Source organism: Schistocerca gregaria, chromosome 3 (genome assembly GCF_023897955.1).
Source record: "Schistocerca gregaria isolate iqSchGreg1 chromosome 3, iqSchGreg1.2, whole genome shotgun sequence".
Classification (NCBI taxonomy): Eukaryota; Metazoa; Arthropoda; class Insecta; order Orthoptera; family Acrididae; genus Schistocerca; species Schistocerca gregaria.
The window spans coordinates 535,231,111-535,247,879 of NC_064922.1; the positions used below are offsets into that span (position 1 = coordinate 535,231,111).

The 16,769-nt window shown below is 41.2% G+C and overlaps 1 protein-coding gene across 1 annotated transcript in view; it reads left to right on the forward strand.

Moving 5' to 3' along the window:
- LOC126356137 (sodium channel protein Nach-like) overlaps positions 1–16,769 on the forward strand; it is a 136,398-nt gene that overhangs the window by 97,762 nt on the left and 21,867 nt on the right. The gene's annotated exons all lie outside the window — the stretch shown is intronic.

The window sequence follows — 16,769 nt, forward strand, 5'->3', positions numbered from 1 at the left end:
CAACTCTAGAAGGTGACGCAAATATCCATTACAATTCCGCTGGAGGATTCTCAAGCCAGAGTCCAAAGTGGAAGTGAATGGACCGGAGTCGGTCACGCCACCGAGTCGCTATCCGTCACCAATAAGGGTGGGGTAATATCTGTATAGGTGGGGTCACACTCCTTTGTTTCATTGACTGTAGAGGGGAGGCTGCAGCTCAGGGGGCACCAGACGGATCTTGCCCTTGTTCCTGCGTTTCTGCTCCTTCTCTTGGGAAGGAAGAGAAGGGCAGATTTCAGCGAGGGCAGGCATGGTATTACACAGGACAATCTTGGCACCCACTGGCCGTGGATCACGCTGCCAATGTGGAGCAGTAGATCGCTTTTCGAGGGGGGCTAGGGGGGAGGGGGGAGGGGGAAGCGGGGGGTGCCGGGAAGAGGAGTCTCGGGGGTGAGGGCTGCTGAAGGAGGGGAGCACTTCTCCGGCGGGGGAGGGTGAGCAGCACCTGAAGGGGTGGGTATGGGTACTGAGGGGGAGGGGGAGTGGGAGTCAGAGAGGGGGGGGAGGAGGAGGCTGAAGGCATGGGGTGAATGGGGTGAGGCTTGAAAGAGGAGGGTGTAGGAAGGGGAATGGATATAATTGAAGCAAAAGTAGAGGTCATAGACACGGGATTGAGCCGGTTATATTTTTGATGAGCCTCAGTGTAGGTGATCCAATCTAAGGTTTTGTACTCTTGAATCCTTCTTTCTTTCACAAACACTGGCCATGTAGATGAGCATGGAGAATACTGTCCATTACAATTTACACACATTGGCGTGGGAGCACAGGCACTCCCCTCATGGAGGGGGCACCCACAGTCACAACAGAGGGGATCAGTGGTGCAGCAGGAAGACATGTGTCCAAACCTTAAGCACTTAAAACAGCTCATCGGCGGGAAATATAACATTTTAGATCACACTGATACATCATTACCTTGACCTTCTCTGGGAGGACAAAGGCCAGGATAAAGGCACCAGTAGTGATGTGATTGTTTGGAGGGTCTCGCTGCACACAGTGGATAAAATGAAGCCCATGCCACTCGAGGTTAGCACAGAGCTCCTCGTCAGTGTGCAGAAGAAGATCTGTGTGGAAAATAATGCCCTGTACTGAGTTCAAAGATTGGTGGAGCGTGGCAGAAACTGGGAAGTCACTGAGATGGTCACAAACATGCAGGGTGTCAGATTGGGCAGCAGAAGCTGTCTTGATGAGCAAAGCACTGGACCCAAATTTTACCCATTGATTCAACTTCGCCATACTTATCTTCAATCGTCTCCATGAAAAACAAAGGCTTGGTCGTGGCAAAACTACCGCCATCCATCCTGGTACAAACCAGGTACTGAGGGAAAGGTTTAAACCCAAGCCAGCGAGCTTGCCCCTCCTCCCAGGGGGTGGCCACGGAGGGGAAGGCCGAAGGTTCAGAAGAAGGATTGTCACGTCTGCTACCACTCTTAGAGACGGCCACAGAATGGCCAGGATGGTGAAGCTTTTGTCACTTCATGTGCAAGCGTCCACCCTAGTACCACCCACTCCGATCAGGGGCTCACCCCGTGGGCGCCACCCAGCCACAGCAAGGGCCGTCTGGCACGGCAGCCATTGCCGGGAGTTCTGGTGCCCCAAAACAATGAGCATCGACTCCTGGACATACACGAGGTGTTAACAACTCAGGTACTAGTAGTGTGATCCCTGTGGTTTCAGGGGACTCAGCCAAGTGGGTACTTAATAGCCCCACCACACGGACTGGCTACCCTGCTGGTGACATAGCAGGAGGGGGCCAGGGTGCAAAGGGAAAGGGGAGGGGAGGGGGAGAGGAACCTGCACCATGGAAGCTAGGTAGGGAATTCACCCCCAAAAGGCTCACACTGAACGGAAAATTTTAGATAAAACCCCAAGGGGACAAAAAACTCTGAAAAGGACATGGAAACAGCAAACTAAACAATAGCACAGACCAAAACAAAGCCTGGAGGATGGTCAGTCTGACATAAAGAAGTCCACTAAGAGGGAAAAGAGGGGCAGGGACAAAGCAGCAAGCACAGGGAGGGAGAGGAACAGGATGGGAATGGAGCCTTCAAAGGAAAGGAAAGGAGACTGCAAAGCTCGGAACCCAGTGCACGCTACACACATACCCATGAAAGGACTGTGGCCCCCCTGGGGGGCCCAAGAAGTGTAATATTTGTTTTCGAAATTAGTATTAATAGGAACACTAAAATGTGAAGAACGACCACTAACTCATTAGTCAATGAATAGCACTACTACATGGTACTAGCACACTGACAGCATAGGGTGGGCCAGTGCACAAAACAAGAAGGAGCAAGTTGAGGAGGTAAGATCTGGCCAACAAAACATTTGCCAATATGTTGATGTCTGTTGTTGTTATTGACTGACTGACAGCATGTTATACAGTCACATTACTATTACAGCCTGATACAGTGGAACATCATCAGTGGTTAGTGGTAGCTACTGCTACTAGCAATTCAGCAGGGGCAAGTGCTCAACTTGCTAAATGATTCATCTGCACAGGAGTTTTGTTGCACACCATTGTTTTATGCCCTTACACAAACAATTATTAAGGTGTCCTATGAGGTTAGTCAGTGAAATGCAGATATATATGAGTAAATTGTGCAATGAAATAAACAATTATGGATATTAATGTATGTTTAGCACAAATTAGATTTATATCATTGCTTTATTCATAGAAACTTGCTTAGCTATGAATGATGGTCCTACACACAATGGTCCAATCGAATCTGTAAAGAGTTTTAGTACAGTGGATGGCAGGCAATAACAGTTCACTACATCAGTCACTGTAATTCCACTATGTTCACAGCTCACAAACTTATAAACCAAAGGCTAGCTTCTGAACAATACTATAGACCTGATCCTACCTCGGAATCAACACACATGAGGGGCCCCATTCCGCTCTAGCCCACCTTACCCACATAGCACCCAGAATACAAGACACTGTCTTGCACCTCTGTCCTGCATTTTTTCATGTGCCACACTACTCTAGTCAAATTAACATCCATATGCCAGACCATCATTCATTTATAAACACTTTTCACTATGTACAAATACTTAAACCAAATACATTACACAGTTCTTTATATACTTATTCTGACACATACTATTATATTTTTATTTTAATATATTGCATGAATCAGAACAGCAACTGGTCATCAAAACAACTACTTAATTCTATCTTTTTGCATTATTTAATTAAAATCCTTCTACTAGTATTAGTACATAAAATTTTTATTAAATGAATGTAGAAATTGAAATGTTGGTAAAAAATACCCATGCAAAGGCTAATAGCTTTGTGTATTTGCGGATGATTAAGAACACAGTTGCACCTATTACATTACATACCCCCACATCTGTGATGGCTACAAGAAGTAGCACCAAGACTTCCACACTCATTCTACTACTGTACATATAAATAATCAAATGTGAGTTCAAATAAACTGTGCTGAAACCTGGATAAGAACTTCATGTGACAAAAATTTCGGCATTAAAATAAGAGATGTGTAAGTAAGTATACATCTAAATTATAAGTGATCTCTCATTTCTAAACACATTTATAATTTCAATAATTGGTCTCTATGGTCATCAGTCAAATAAATTTGAATGGAACTGCTTATCTTCAGTTCTCCGTGTTATTATGCATCACTTCACTGGTTATGCACTCACTGCAGTCCTCCAGTTGCTGCCACAGCAAGGATCCCCACCCCACCCCCTTGAATTCCAGCTCCATCTGTGCATTAGCACGCCATCTCTCTCACATTAAAGCACAGCCACCAGTGATTTGTCCTCCATGACAGGCAAGCCATATACAGACAAATGCCAAATGACCAAAATAAAAAGTTGCCTGTAACTGTGACACCATGGCTTCCCAGCAATTTAGGCTATTAAAACCCTCCATGGTTTACCATATGTTCACTTTATCAGTTCACAAGTGAAAGATCTTGAAGCACAGAGCAAAGTGCATGGATAAATTACAAACAAATGCAAATTCCTTCTCAATCAATCTCAGAACCTAATCACACCCACAAACTTAGTAATTCATAAATACTCTACTTAAACAGGTAAATTATGTGCTAATTCACCCAGCAAACACTAAATTCCATTTCATTGAATATATTTTCTAATTATAGTTATATCAATATTTTTTTCAAATTACAGATATTTTGCCTTGCTGTGACATTTTATTTATTTTGACCAGCTCACTACTGGCACCACCCCCATGCACCTGCCACAAGCTGTGTGTACAATTTTCCTCACCATATTAAGAAACAACCTATTTCCCCACAAGCTTTCTGCCTACAATTACTGAACAAACCCTTAAAATAACAATTACATTTACCCAACACAGACCATAATTTCTCCAAAATTTCTTACGAGTATACACCTAACAATACGTCAATATACATAATAATCTCCCAATATGCTTAACCTATTACACACAAACAACTAATATACTGGAACATAAATGTCTTCATTTATCACTACCATATTACTTGTCAACTTACAGCATCAACTCAATCACATTCCAGACACCAAATGGTTTCTTTCTTCTCTCTCCTGCCTGTTTCTCCAGTCCCTGTCATTGTCACTCTGCTCAAATGACCAAAATAAATGTTGTCTGTGACCACCCGTTCATACATTTTAATGCTGATATTTCTGTTAGTACCCCTAAGGGTCTATCTAAATGTATTAGTTGGTTGAGTTCCCTCATGCAGAATTCTCTCATAGTTTCTTTACCACTTGTGTAATTTTGCCCATTTAAGAAGTCATCTTGTGACCTTAACTGCTTAACCTGAACCCACTATTTATTCAAGAACATTGCTTCAGATTTCTTATAGTTCACAAATTCCTCCGTGTATTGGTTAACTGAAGTCTGAGATGATCTCGCCAGCTCTCTCTTTACAAACTTTACTTTTGCCTCCTCACTCATCCCTGTTATAAAGCTATCTTCAAACACAGCCAAGAAAACTACTGCATGGTACACATTTTCACCACTGAATGGCTTTATATTACTGCCAACTGCCATGGGCCACCCTCTCATACCTGTCTGCCCAGCTACTACATTACTTATGGTTTTCTTCAGATTGTCTGTCTTTCCTTGAATAACTGCTACTTCTCTTTTAACTTTTCATTATCAGTTATTATTATTAATTCTAGCTCAGCATTTCCTATACTACTTCTCCTGTGCTTCAGTTCATCTCCGAAGTTCAGATTCTACAGTTTCTAGTTTGATTCACAGCTCCTTTTCTACTTTGCCTGTTTGTTTGCTGAGGCCTTCAACAGTTTCTTCAAGTCTTTTAGTTTATTTACAAGTTTTTTTAATCTGCTTTCCACCATCTCAAACCTGTGATTTACTTCATTTATTTTATCTCCAAGTTCAGTTTCTAAACCAGCAATTTTGGATTTTATACTTGACTCTAGTCCAGATTCAACATTTTCCAATTTTTAATCTAAGCTTTCACCTAATTTCTCAGTCAATACAATCAATAATTGAATGAGTTCACTTCTTGGCACCCAACTATGCTTCGTTGGGATACTAGGGCTACTATGATCACTCCCAATATCCTCTGATTTGCATTCATTTGAAAGTTTTTGCATCTCATTGGCCACAGTTGATGGCTAGCAACACAAGATATATAATGCAATAAACTTATATAATGCAAGAAACTTACAAACTTAAGACTAGCTTCTGAAAACTCCTATAGGCCTGATCCTGCCTTGGAATCAACACACATGTGGCCCCATGCCACTCTAGCCCACCTTACCTGGATGGCTCCAAGAAGCACACAAAAGACACTGTCTTGTGTCTCTGTCCTGCATTTTTCATGTGACACACTGTTCTAGCCAAATTAACATCCATATACCAGACCATCATTCGTTTAAAACACTTTTCACAATGTACCAAACGGGCCTTGCTGGGCTGGTACTACGAACGACTGAAAGCAAGGGGAAGCTACAGCCGTAATTTTTCGAGGGCATGCAGCTTTCCTGTATGGTTAAATGATGATGGCATCCTCTTGGGTAAAATATTCCAGAGGAGAAATAGTCCCCCATTCGGATCTCCGGGCGGGGACTACTCAAGAGGACGTCGTTATCAGGAGAAAGAAAACTAGCATTCTATGGACCGGAGTGTAGAATGTCAGATTCCTAAATCGGGCAGGTAGGTTAGAAAATTTAAAAAGGGAAATGGATAGGTTAAAGTTAGATATAGTGGGAATTAGTGAAGTTCAGTGGCAGGAGGAACAAAACTTTTGGTCAGGTGAAGACAGGGTTATAAATACAAAATCAAATAGGAGTAATGCTGGAGTAGGTTTAATAATGAATAAAAAAATAGGAGTGTTGGTAAGCTACTACAAACAGCAAAGTGAATGCATTATTGTGGCCAAGATAGACATGAAGCCCATGCCTACTACAGTCATACAAGTTTATATGCCAACTAGCTTTGCAGATGATGAACAATTTGATGAAATGTATGATGAGATAAAAGAAATTATTCAAGTAGTGAAGAGAGATGAAAATTTAATAGTCACGGGTGATGGGAACTAAAGAGTAGGAAAAGGGAGAGAAGGAAACATAGTAGGTGAATATGGATTGGGGGTAAAAAATGAAAGGGGAAGCCGTCTGGTAGAATTTTGCACAGAGCATAACTTAATCATAGTTAACACTTGGTTCAAGAACGATAAAAGAAGATTGTATAAATGAAAGAATCCTGGAGATACTAGAAGGCATCAGATAGATTATATAATGGTAAGACAGAGGTTTAGGAACCAGGTTTTAAATTGTAAGACATTTCCAGGGGCAGATGGGGACTCTGACAACAATCTATTGGTTATGAACTGTAGATTAAAACTGGTGAAACTGCAGAAAGGTGGAAATTTAAGGAGATGGGACCTGAATAAACTGACTAAACCAGAGGTTGTACAGAGTTTCAGGGAGAGCATAAGGGAACAATTGACAGGAATGGGGGAAAGAAATACTGTAGAAGAAGAATGGGTAGCTCTGAGGAATGAAATAGTGAAGGCAGCAGAGGATCAAGTAGGTAAAAAGACAAGGGCTAGAAGAAACCCTTGGGTAACAGAAGAAATATTGAATTTAATTGATGAAAGGAGAAAATATAAAAATGCAGTAAATGAAACAGACAAAAAGGTATACAAATGGCATCTAAAAAATGAGATCAACAGGAAGTGCAAAATGGCTATGCAGGGATGGCTAGAGGACAAATGTAAGGATGTAGAGGCGCATATCACCAGGGGTAAGATAGATACTGCCTACAGGAAAATTAAAGAGACCACTGGAGAAAAGAGAACCACTTGTATGAATATCAAGAACTCAGATGGAAACCCAGTTCTAAGCAAAGAAGGGAAAGCAGAAAGGTGGAAGGAGTATATAGAGGGTCTATACAAAAGTGAGGTACTTGAGAGCAATATTATGGAACTGGAAGAAGATGTAAGTGAAGATGAAATGGGAGATATGATACTGCGTGAAGAGTTTGACAGAGCACTGAAAGACCTGAGTCGAAACAAGGCCCCAGTAGGAGACAACATTCCATTAAAACTACTGACAGCCTCGGAAGAGCCAATCTTGACAAAACTCTACCATCTGGTAAGCAAGATGTATGAGACAGGTGAAATACCCTCATACTTCAAGAAGAATATAATAATTCCAATCCCAAAGAAAGCAGGTGTTGACAGATGTGAAAATTACTGAACTATCAGTGTAATAAGTCACACCTACAAAATACTAACGTGAATTCTATACAGACAAATGGAAATACTGGTAGAAGCTGACCTCAGGGACGATCAGTTTGGATTCCGTAGAAATATTGGAACATGTGAGGCAATACTGACCTTACGACTTATCTAAGAAGAAAGATTGAGGAAAGGCAAACCTAGCATTGTAGATTTAGAAAAAGCTTTTGACAATGTTGACTGTAATACTCTCTTACAAATTCTAAAGGTGGCAGGGGTAAAATACCGGGAGTGAAAGGCTATTTACAAGTTGTACAGAAACCAGATGGCAGTTATAAGAGTCGAGGGACATGAAAGGGAAAGAGTGGTTGGAAAGGGAGTGAGACAGGATTGTAGCCTCTCCCCAATGTTATTCAATCTGTATATTGAGCAAGCAGTAAAGGTAACAAACGAAAAATTTGGAGTAGGTATTAAAATCCATAGAGAAGAAATAAAAACTTTGAGGTTCACCAATGATATTGTAATTCTATCAGAGACAGCAAAGGACTTGGAAGAGCAGTTGAACAGAATGGACAGTGTCTTGAAAGGAGGATACAAGATAAACATCAACAAAAACACAATGAGGATAATGGAATGTAGTCGAATTAAGTTGGGTGATGCTGAGGGAATTAGATTAGGAAATGAGCCACTTTAAGTAGTAAAGGGGTTTTGCTATTTTGGGAGCAAAATAGCTGATGATGGTCGAAGTAGAGAGGATATAAAATGTATATTGGCAGTGGCAAGGAAAGCGTTTCTTAAGAAGAGAAATTTGTTAACATTGAGTATAGATTTAAATATCAGGAAGTCATTTCTGAAAGTATATGAATGGTGTGTAGCCATGTATGGAAGTGAAACATGGACGATAAATAGTTTGGACAAGAAGAGAATAGAAGCTTTCGAAATGTGGTGCTACAGAAGAATGCTGAAGATTAGATGGGTACTGAATAGAATTAGGGAGAAGAGGAGTTTGTGGCACAACTTGACAAAAAGAAGGGACCGGTTGGTAGGACATGTTCTGAGGCATCAGGGGATCACAAATTTAGCATTGGAGTGCAGCGTGGAGGGTAAAAATCAGAGGGAGACCAAGAGATGAATACACTAAGCAGATTCAGAAGGATGTAGGTTGCAGTAAGTGCTGGAAGATGAAGAAGCTTGCACAGGATAGAGTAGCATGGACAGCTGCATCAAACCAGTCTCAGGACTGAAGACCACAACGACAACAAATACTTAATACAGTTCTGTGCACACTGATTCTGTCACATGTTATAATATTTTCTCATTACAATTATTCTTATTTTAATATATTCCATGAACTGGAACAGCAATTGCTCATCAAAACAACTACTTAATTCTTTCTTGTCCATTTTGCATTATAATATTCAAATCCTTATACTGGTATTAATACACAAAATTATTATTAGATGAACACAGAACATTAAACATCAGTACAAATTACCCATGCAAAGGCTAATAGCATTATATATTTGTGGATGACTACATTTTAGGTGCACAGTTTCAACCATTATTTTAGAACAGTTTTAGGAATCAAGACATTTTTATAAGGTAGTGTTACAAATACAGTGGGTAACACTTTTCTGTCTTCTGCTTGCACAAATTCATGTAAAAATTTATATGTTTATATTTCAATATATTTATGTTTGCTATTTTTCAAAATATTCACACAAATATGTTTCTTTCCCTGCTTAATATGGAGTTAAATGAGACCATCACAATGCTGTATCATCATTAATACAGATTTTTGCAATGCTAGTGACTCAACTGATTCAATCTGGTATTGTCATGTGACACTGGAACAATGCTGTTTGTTTACATTTTGCACTAAGGCCAATACTTCAATATTAAACATTTTTTACATATTTATTTCTTAGTAACAGCAATGATAAATAATTGTTGCCGTTATAATGCAAATCAAAAGACATCAGACTAGGAAATGTTACTTTTCATAAGGAAGTACCACAAAGCTCTAATTATAGTTATGATGCTAGTAAGAGATGTCTCAGGCACTAAAAAATATTGAGACACAGTGTAGTAAAGAGTTATTTTATGTGAATGTATGGTCATATATTTACAAGACATGTGCTAAGTAAATTCAGTAATGTGAGTGTGTGCTGCCAGTCAATCTACTTAATGTACACATGCACTCTTCAAAATCCTATTACTTGTTTTGGAGGAATTACAATATTTAGAACCTAGGATTTTTTGGCAATATTATGGAAAGCATAGAGTGTTACTCATCATAAAGATGACACACTGAGTTGCAGACAGGCAAAACGAAAAGACTGTTTGTTATATATAAGCTTTAGGCCAAAGCCTTCTTCTGAAACACTGTAGTAATCTGTGGAAGGGTTGCATTTCTGTCATGTTAAATGATTCTCTTCAATTGCCATTGGTCCCATTCTTGCAGGATCTTTTTCAAGTTGCAGTGATGTCAGAGATTTGATGTTTTACAAGTTTTCTGTACTCATGGTACACTTGTGAAATGGAAATCCCCACTTCATCACTATTTCGGAGATGATGTGTTCCATCACCCGTGTGCCAACTATAATGCCATGTACAAACTCACTTAAATCTTGATAGCCTGGCATTGTAGTAGCAGTAATCAATCTAACAACTGTGCCTCACACTTGTTGTCTTATATACATGTTGCTGACTGCAGTGCCGTATTCTGCCTGTTTACATATCTCTGTATTTGAATATGGATGCCTATACAAGTTTCTTTGGTGCTTCAGTGTAATAAGTTCAGCAGGGATTGCAACAGAGCTGGTATATGACATTGCTGCTGATGCGGTAGGATAACCCTATGACAGGACTTGAACAGGATGTGCTAGCTGGGTGGATTGGGCAGGTCTTGCACCTGGGCCTTCCACAAAAATATGATTCCTGTGGCAAGGGGTTGGCATTGGGAGCAGCTTACAGATGGAGTAGGATGTTATGGACATTGCATGGAAAATGGAAAACTACTTTAGGAGTGGGAATAATCCTGGATAAGATGTCCTTAATTTCAGGACATGATGATAGATAACCAAAGCCCTGAAAAAGGGTGTGGGTCAGCTGTTCAAGTCCCAAGATGGTACAGGTGAGGAAGAGAGTGCTCCTTTGTAACTGGTTCTTGGGGGTGCTGAGAGGATTGGGAGTGTGTGGGTACACGGCAAAGGAAATCTATTTGTGGATACGTCTGGGGGGTACAGCCTGTCTGTCAAGGCCTCTATGAGACTTTCAGCATACAGGACAAGGGAGCTCCAGTCACTGCAGATGTGCAGTCCCCAGGTGGCCAGGCCATATGGAAGGAATTTTTTGGTGTGGAATGGATGACAACTGTCAAAATGCTGGTACTGTTGGTAGCTGGTGGGTTTAATGTGGACAGTACCTATGGATGGAGCCATCTATGAGGAGGGGCCAACGTCCAGGAAGGTGGCATGATGGGTAGAGTAGGACCAAGTGAATTGAGTGGGAGAGAAGGTGTTGAGGTTGTAAAGAAAAGAAGATAGGATACCCTGGCCCTGAGTCCATGTCATGAAAATATCATCAGTGAACCTGAACCAGATTAGAGATATGCAGTTTTGGGAGGCTAAGAAGATAACTCTAGATGACCCATTGACAAGTTGACACAGGAGGTGTCATGCAGATGCCCATACCTGTGCTGCAGATTTGTTTGTACACCTTCCCTTCAAAGAAGAAATAATTATGTGTTTGGGTATGGTTAGTTAGTTGTGTGACAAATGAATTAGTGGGTTCAGAGACTGGACATTGGGAAAGGGATAATGTTCAATAGTGGCTGGACCACATGCATGAGGGATGTTGGTGTATAGGGAAGTGGTGTCAACAGTGATGAGTAAGGATTCAGGAGGTGAAGGAGTGAGGATGGTGAAGAATCACTGAATGAAGTGATTGGTATCTTTGGTGAGGAAGACTAGATTCTGGGCAGTAGGTTGGAGGAGTTGGTGAATGTGGACTGAAATTCCTTCAGTGGGAGCACAATAAACAGATACAATAGGTGGGAAGGATTGTTGGGTTTCTGGATTTTGGGGAGCATGTAGAAGGTGGATTTGTGGGGTATTGTAGGAGTGAGGAGGGAGAGGGATTCAGGGGAGAGGTTCTGAGGAGGCCTAAGCCTTTAAGCATGGACTGGAGGTTATGTTGGGCTTTTGGGATAGGATCACTCTGGTAGAGTTTATAGGTGGAGGACTCAGACAATTGGCAGAGGACTTTTGCCAGGTAGTCACAATGATACATAATGACACTGGTGGAACCTTTGTTTGCAGGTGGAAAAATTACATAAGGATTTGTTTTAAGGCTTTTTATGCATGTTCTTTCTTCTGCTGAAATGTTGATGCTCTTAGGAAGAGACCTGGGAAAGTGTGGTGAGGCCACGTTAGTGGTAAATAATTCCTGGAAGATGACCAGGAAATGGTTAGGTGGGAGGAGGGAGTCACAGTTGCATGGTGGTATGAACTGGGAGAGGCAGGGTACAGTTTTGGGATTTGGTTGGCTTTGGTTGGAGGGACTGTGACAAAAAAGTGTTTTTGTTGCAGGGATCATGAGAAGGAGAGTAGGTCTTTGAAAAGTCCAACATGGTTAAACTTAGTATTAAACACTACCCCTACCAACATCCTTACAGTTCCAAGCCCAGTAGCTCATTTGTCATACACCTTCCTAACTGTATCCTAACACACAATTATTTGTCCTTTGAAGGGAAGCTATATGAACAAATTTGCGGCACAGCCATAGACACCAACTTGGTCCTTCTCAACTCACGAGTGCCACCTTCCGGGATGTTGAACTCCTCCTCTCTGATGGCTCCATCCACTCCTCTATCCACATTAAACCCACCACCCAGCAGTTTGACAGTTGCCATCTCTTTCACACGAAACAACCCTCCCATTCAGCCTGGCCACCCAGAGACTTTGTATCTTCAGTGACGGGAGGTCCCTTGCCCTGTATGTTGAAGGCCTTCATAGAGAGGCACTATCCCTCAGTCCAGTCCATGAGCAGATTTCCTTTGACAAATCCTCATACACTTCCAATCCTCCCACCACCATCCAAGAACCAGGTACAAAGGAGCACACCCTTCTTCACATACCACCCTGGACTGGAGCAACTGATCCACACCCTTCATCAAGGCTTTTATTAAAGATTATCATGCCCTGAAATTATGGACATCCTACTCAGGATCTTGCTCACTACCTCCTAAAATGGTGTTCCATCTTTCAACCAATGTTCACAACATCCTAGTTCATCCCTATGCCACTTCCAATCCCAAACCCCTTGCCGCAGGGGCATCCATGTCACATACTAGCTCTGGTGCAATCGTTGCTCAGTTTTTGATGTTGGTATGGCTGCCAGGCAGCTGTTCACTAGGATGAACAGCCACCACCAAACCGTGGCCAAGAGCAAAGTGGACCACTCTATTCAACTAACAGTACAATGTTGAGCTACAGGCAGGTACATAAGTAAGACTGAAAACTACACTAACTTTCAAAATAATCCTTTTTGAGTGAGGATGTGCATGTTTCTTCTTGCTGATGTAGTCTGGAGGATTTCCTAATGATGCATGTACTCCTACTTTGCCAAGGGAAGTGGTAGTCAAAGTTACATGAAGGAATGTTGAAAAAAACTTCAAATTTGCTGTCCACAGAATGAAACTGGTACTCACTCCGCCAGTTTTCTTTTGCATATGGGGTAGACAGAGGTGTAATGTATATCCATAAACATTTCTGCTTTGATTTTAGTTTCTTTGAGTTGTCACTTGACCACTGGTAACATTAGTAATATAATTAATGCACAAGGGTCAGGGAATCCTAAATTTACAGAATATACAAAGCAATCCACGTACTTGTTAGTTTATTGGGATAGGGTATAATGTGGTTGATTAGACTAGTTGAAGGTTTAGCCTTCAGGTCAAGGTCATAGCATTTCATAATTTTTCTTACAGTTAATAGCTGAGAGAAAATTTATATTGAAATTACCTGAGGCAGAAATTTTTAAAGATTTTCTTCTAGTCAATTTTCTATTGCTGAGGCCAAATCTCTACAAAAAGAGTTCATTTTGGCAGACAATGATATGTGAACTGGTATTACTAAAAGGTAAGGTCTGTGAGTTCTACTACAAACAGTTCTATGTCTTTCTGAGTACTATGTAAGTAGCACAAATACAATGACGAAGCAGTAGTATCATTTTTTATAATTATGCAGATCACTCCAACACTGAATATGATTCAAAAGGTGATCCTCCAATGTAAACTATGTTAACACAACGTACTCTTCTTCAGAAGGCCTCCTGATATGCTCAGTGACACATAACATTACTGTTTATTAAATCTTCAATTTCTTTTAATTTACCTTAAGTGTTTGTAAATTAAGTATATTTTTTTGCATGGTAATTATTTCTCATTGACTGTAATGTATGCTAATGAAAAATTATTGATGCTGTCATTTTAGTTACAACAGTGTGATGATTTTGCCTAGGAACATTACATTGAAAAATTCTTCCTGCTTTGCCATAATCCATGTTAAATTCACTTTCTTCCTCATGTTTTGCAAATATATTCAAATCTTCCATTTCCATGTACTTCTAAAATGTTATAAAATATATGTTTTTAGGGCAACCCATCAAATTAATTTCACATTTTTCCAGGTCCAAAAGTGAGTAATACCAATTATTTGTGTGTCAATCCAAGAAAATCTGTAGAATGTTGATCAAAGAACTGGGTATACCAACTGCTGTTTCTCAGTATATTTATTCCTTAATTAAATTTCTGTAATTGATATAGCCCTCTTCTAAATCAATGTTAAAAGTGGTGCCTAAGCATGCTATGTGGCAAATATAAAGAAGTGGTTGTAAATTTAAGGTAATTTTGATGTAAATTTTTTAAAGGCATTAAGATATGCTATGAACAAAAGATAAACAAACACATGCCTATCCTGCAATAAATGGACTGTCAGATCATTATGCACAGTTAGTTACTTTATGTAACTTAGTTATATTTACAGGCCACAAACAGTTAAAGAAAAGTGTTAGGTTCGGTTTTGTTTTGTTTTGTTTTGTTTTAGGATGCAAAAAACAACTGGGGTCATATGCACCCAAGTCAAAACTATGGAACATGAAGACAGAGGAGTTCAAAAACGACTGTACATCAGTGCCAATTGACATAAGAGAAGACAGCAAAAAACAGGCATGTGGAGAACGGGCTAAAAAAGACACCATACAGAAACGGAGGTCCAAAAACTAAAAATTAAATGGCCTTTGCCATATTGCTTTGGTGGATAAAAAGTAAAACATGATCGACAGCGTGCATGTCATTTGCTAAAACGGTCAATAACTCAGGCGGCAAACCGAAGCAGGAGCATAAATGGTTAAAAAAAGGGTATTCCGGCAGGAAGTGGCAGACAGTTACAACTTGGGCGCACTGTGTACAAAGTGCTGGGGTAGCGCCACTTATCAAATGACGATGGCTGAAAAGGCAGTGCCCAATATGCAGCCTGGTTAAAATGACCTCCTCCCAGCAGGAGGGCTGGGAGGAGGTCATCCAAGCCTCTCTGAGAGGCTTAATAAGCCAGAGCTTATTCCCATGAAGGGAGGACCATTGGCGATGCCAAAGGGACATCACCTCCTGACAGAGATTGTTGGAGGGAATATAGGAGCTAGTGGGCTGAGGTACAAGGACTGCAGCCTTGGGAGCGGCGTCAGCAACCTCGTTTCCTGGCAGACCGACTTGACCAGGAACTCACAGAAACATCACACTGCCTCCACCAAGAGTGAGCAAGTGACAGTTTTCCTGGACCCACTGCACTAAGCGATGAGTGGTGTACAGCACACATAGACTTTGAAGGGTGCTGAGTGAGTCTGAGCAGAGGACACAATTGAAAAGGCTGTGTTGTCAGATGTACTCCATGGCCTGATACAGGGCAAAGAGCTCAGCTGTAAACATTGAGCAGCGTGCCAGAAGTTGATATCGTCAGACACAGGTGTCAATGATGAAGGCACACCTGACCCAACAGTCAGTCCAAGAGTCATCAGTGTATAGAAAGGTACTATCGCAAAGTTCCATTTGAAGGTCATGAAACTAAAGGCGATAGAGTGAGGCGAGAGTAGTGTCCTTAGGAAGTGAATGAAGGCCAAGGTTAACATGGGCCACTTCACAAAGCCAAGGTGATGAAGAGTTCACACCCACCAGAAAAGTTGCAGGTAGTGTGAAGTTAAGCCACCATAGCAAGTGACGAAAGAGGACTCCAGGAGGTAACAGAGAAGAAGTGATGTGCCCCATACTGGTGAACAAAGGAATCATCAAAGAAGGAGGCATAGGATGGGTGGCCACACATCACAGACAAATGGCATGCATACCTGCATACCTACTAAGGAGAAAGTCACAGCAGCAGGACATTGGTAGATCAGCAGCTTCAGCATACAGACTCTCAACCAGGCTAGAGTAAAAGGCGCCAGTGGCAAAATGGATGCCTCGATGGTGGATGGTGTTGAGACAGCATAAGAGGGATGGACGTGCAGATGCATAAATGAAGCACCCATAGTAGAGTTTCCAATGGACAAGGGACCAATACAAATGGAGGACGGTGGTTCAATCGGCACCCCAGGATGTATCGTTGAGGACATGTAGGACAGTGAGCAACCACATACAGCGGGCTGCCAGGTAAGACACATGGGAGGACAAAGAGAGTTTCCAATTGAGCATGAGTCCCAGGAATTTTGTAGTTTCAATGAACAGAAGGGTAATGAACAGAAGAGAACAGGCCAAAGGTGTAACAATGGTGGGAGAAACCATTTGCACCATCAGAAATTCATACAGACAGTTTTGTCAGTGGAAAAACGAAAGTCATTGTTGATGCTCCAGGAGTAAAGAATATCAAGACATTGCTGAAGATGCCGCTCAGTGAGACAGGTCCATGGAGAAAAGCGAAATGCAATAGATGGCAAAATAGTCAACTAAAAGGGAACTGGAGATGCCCGGCGGGAGACAGGCTATTATAGTGT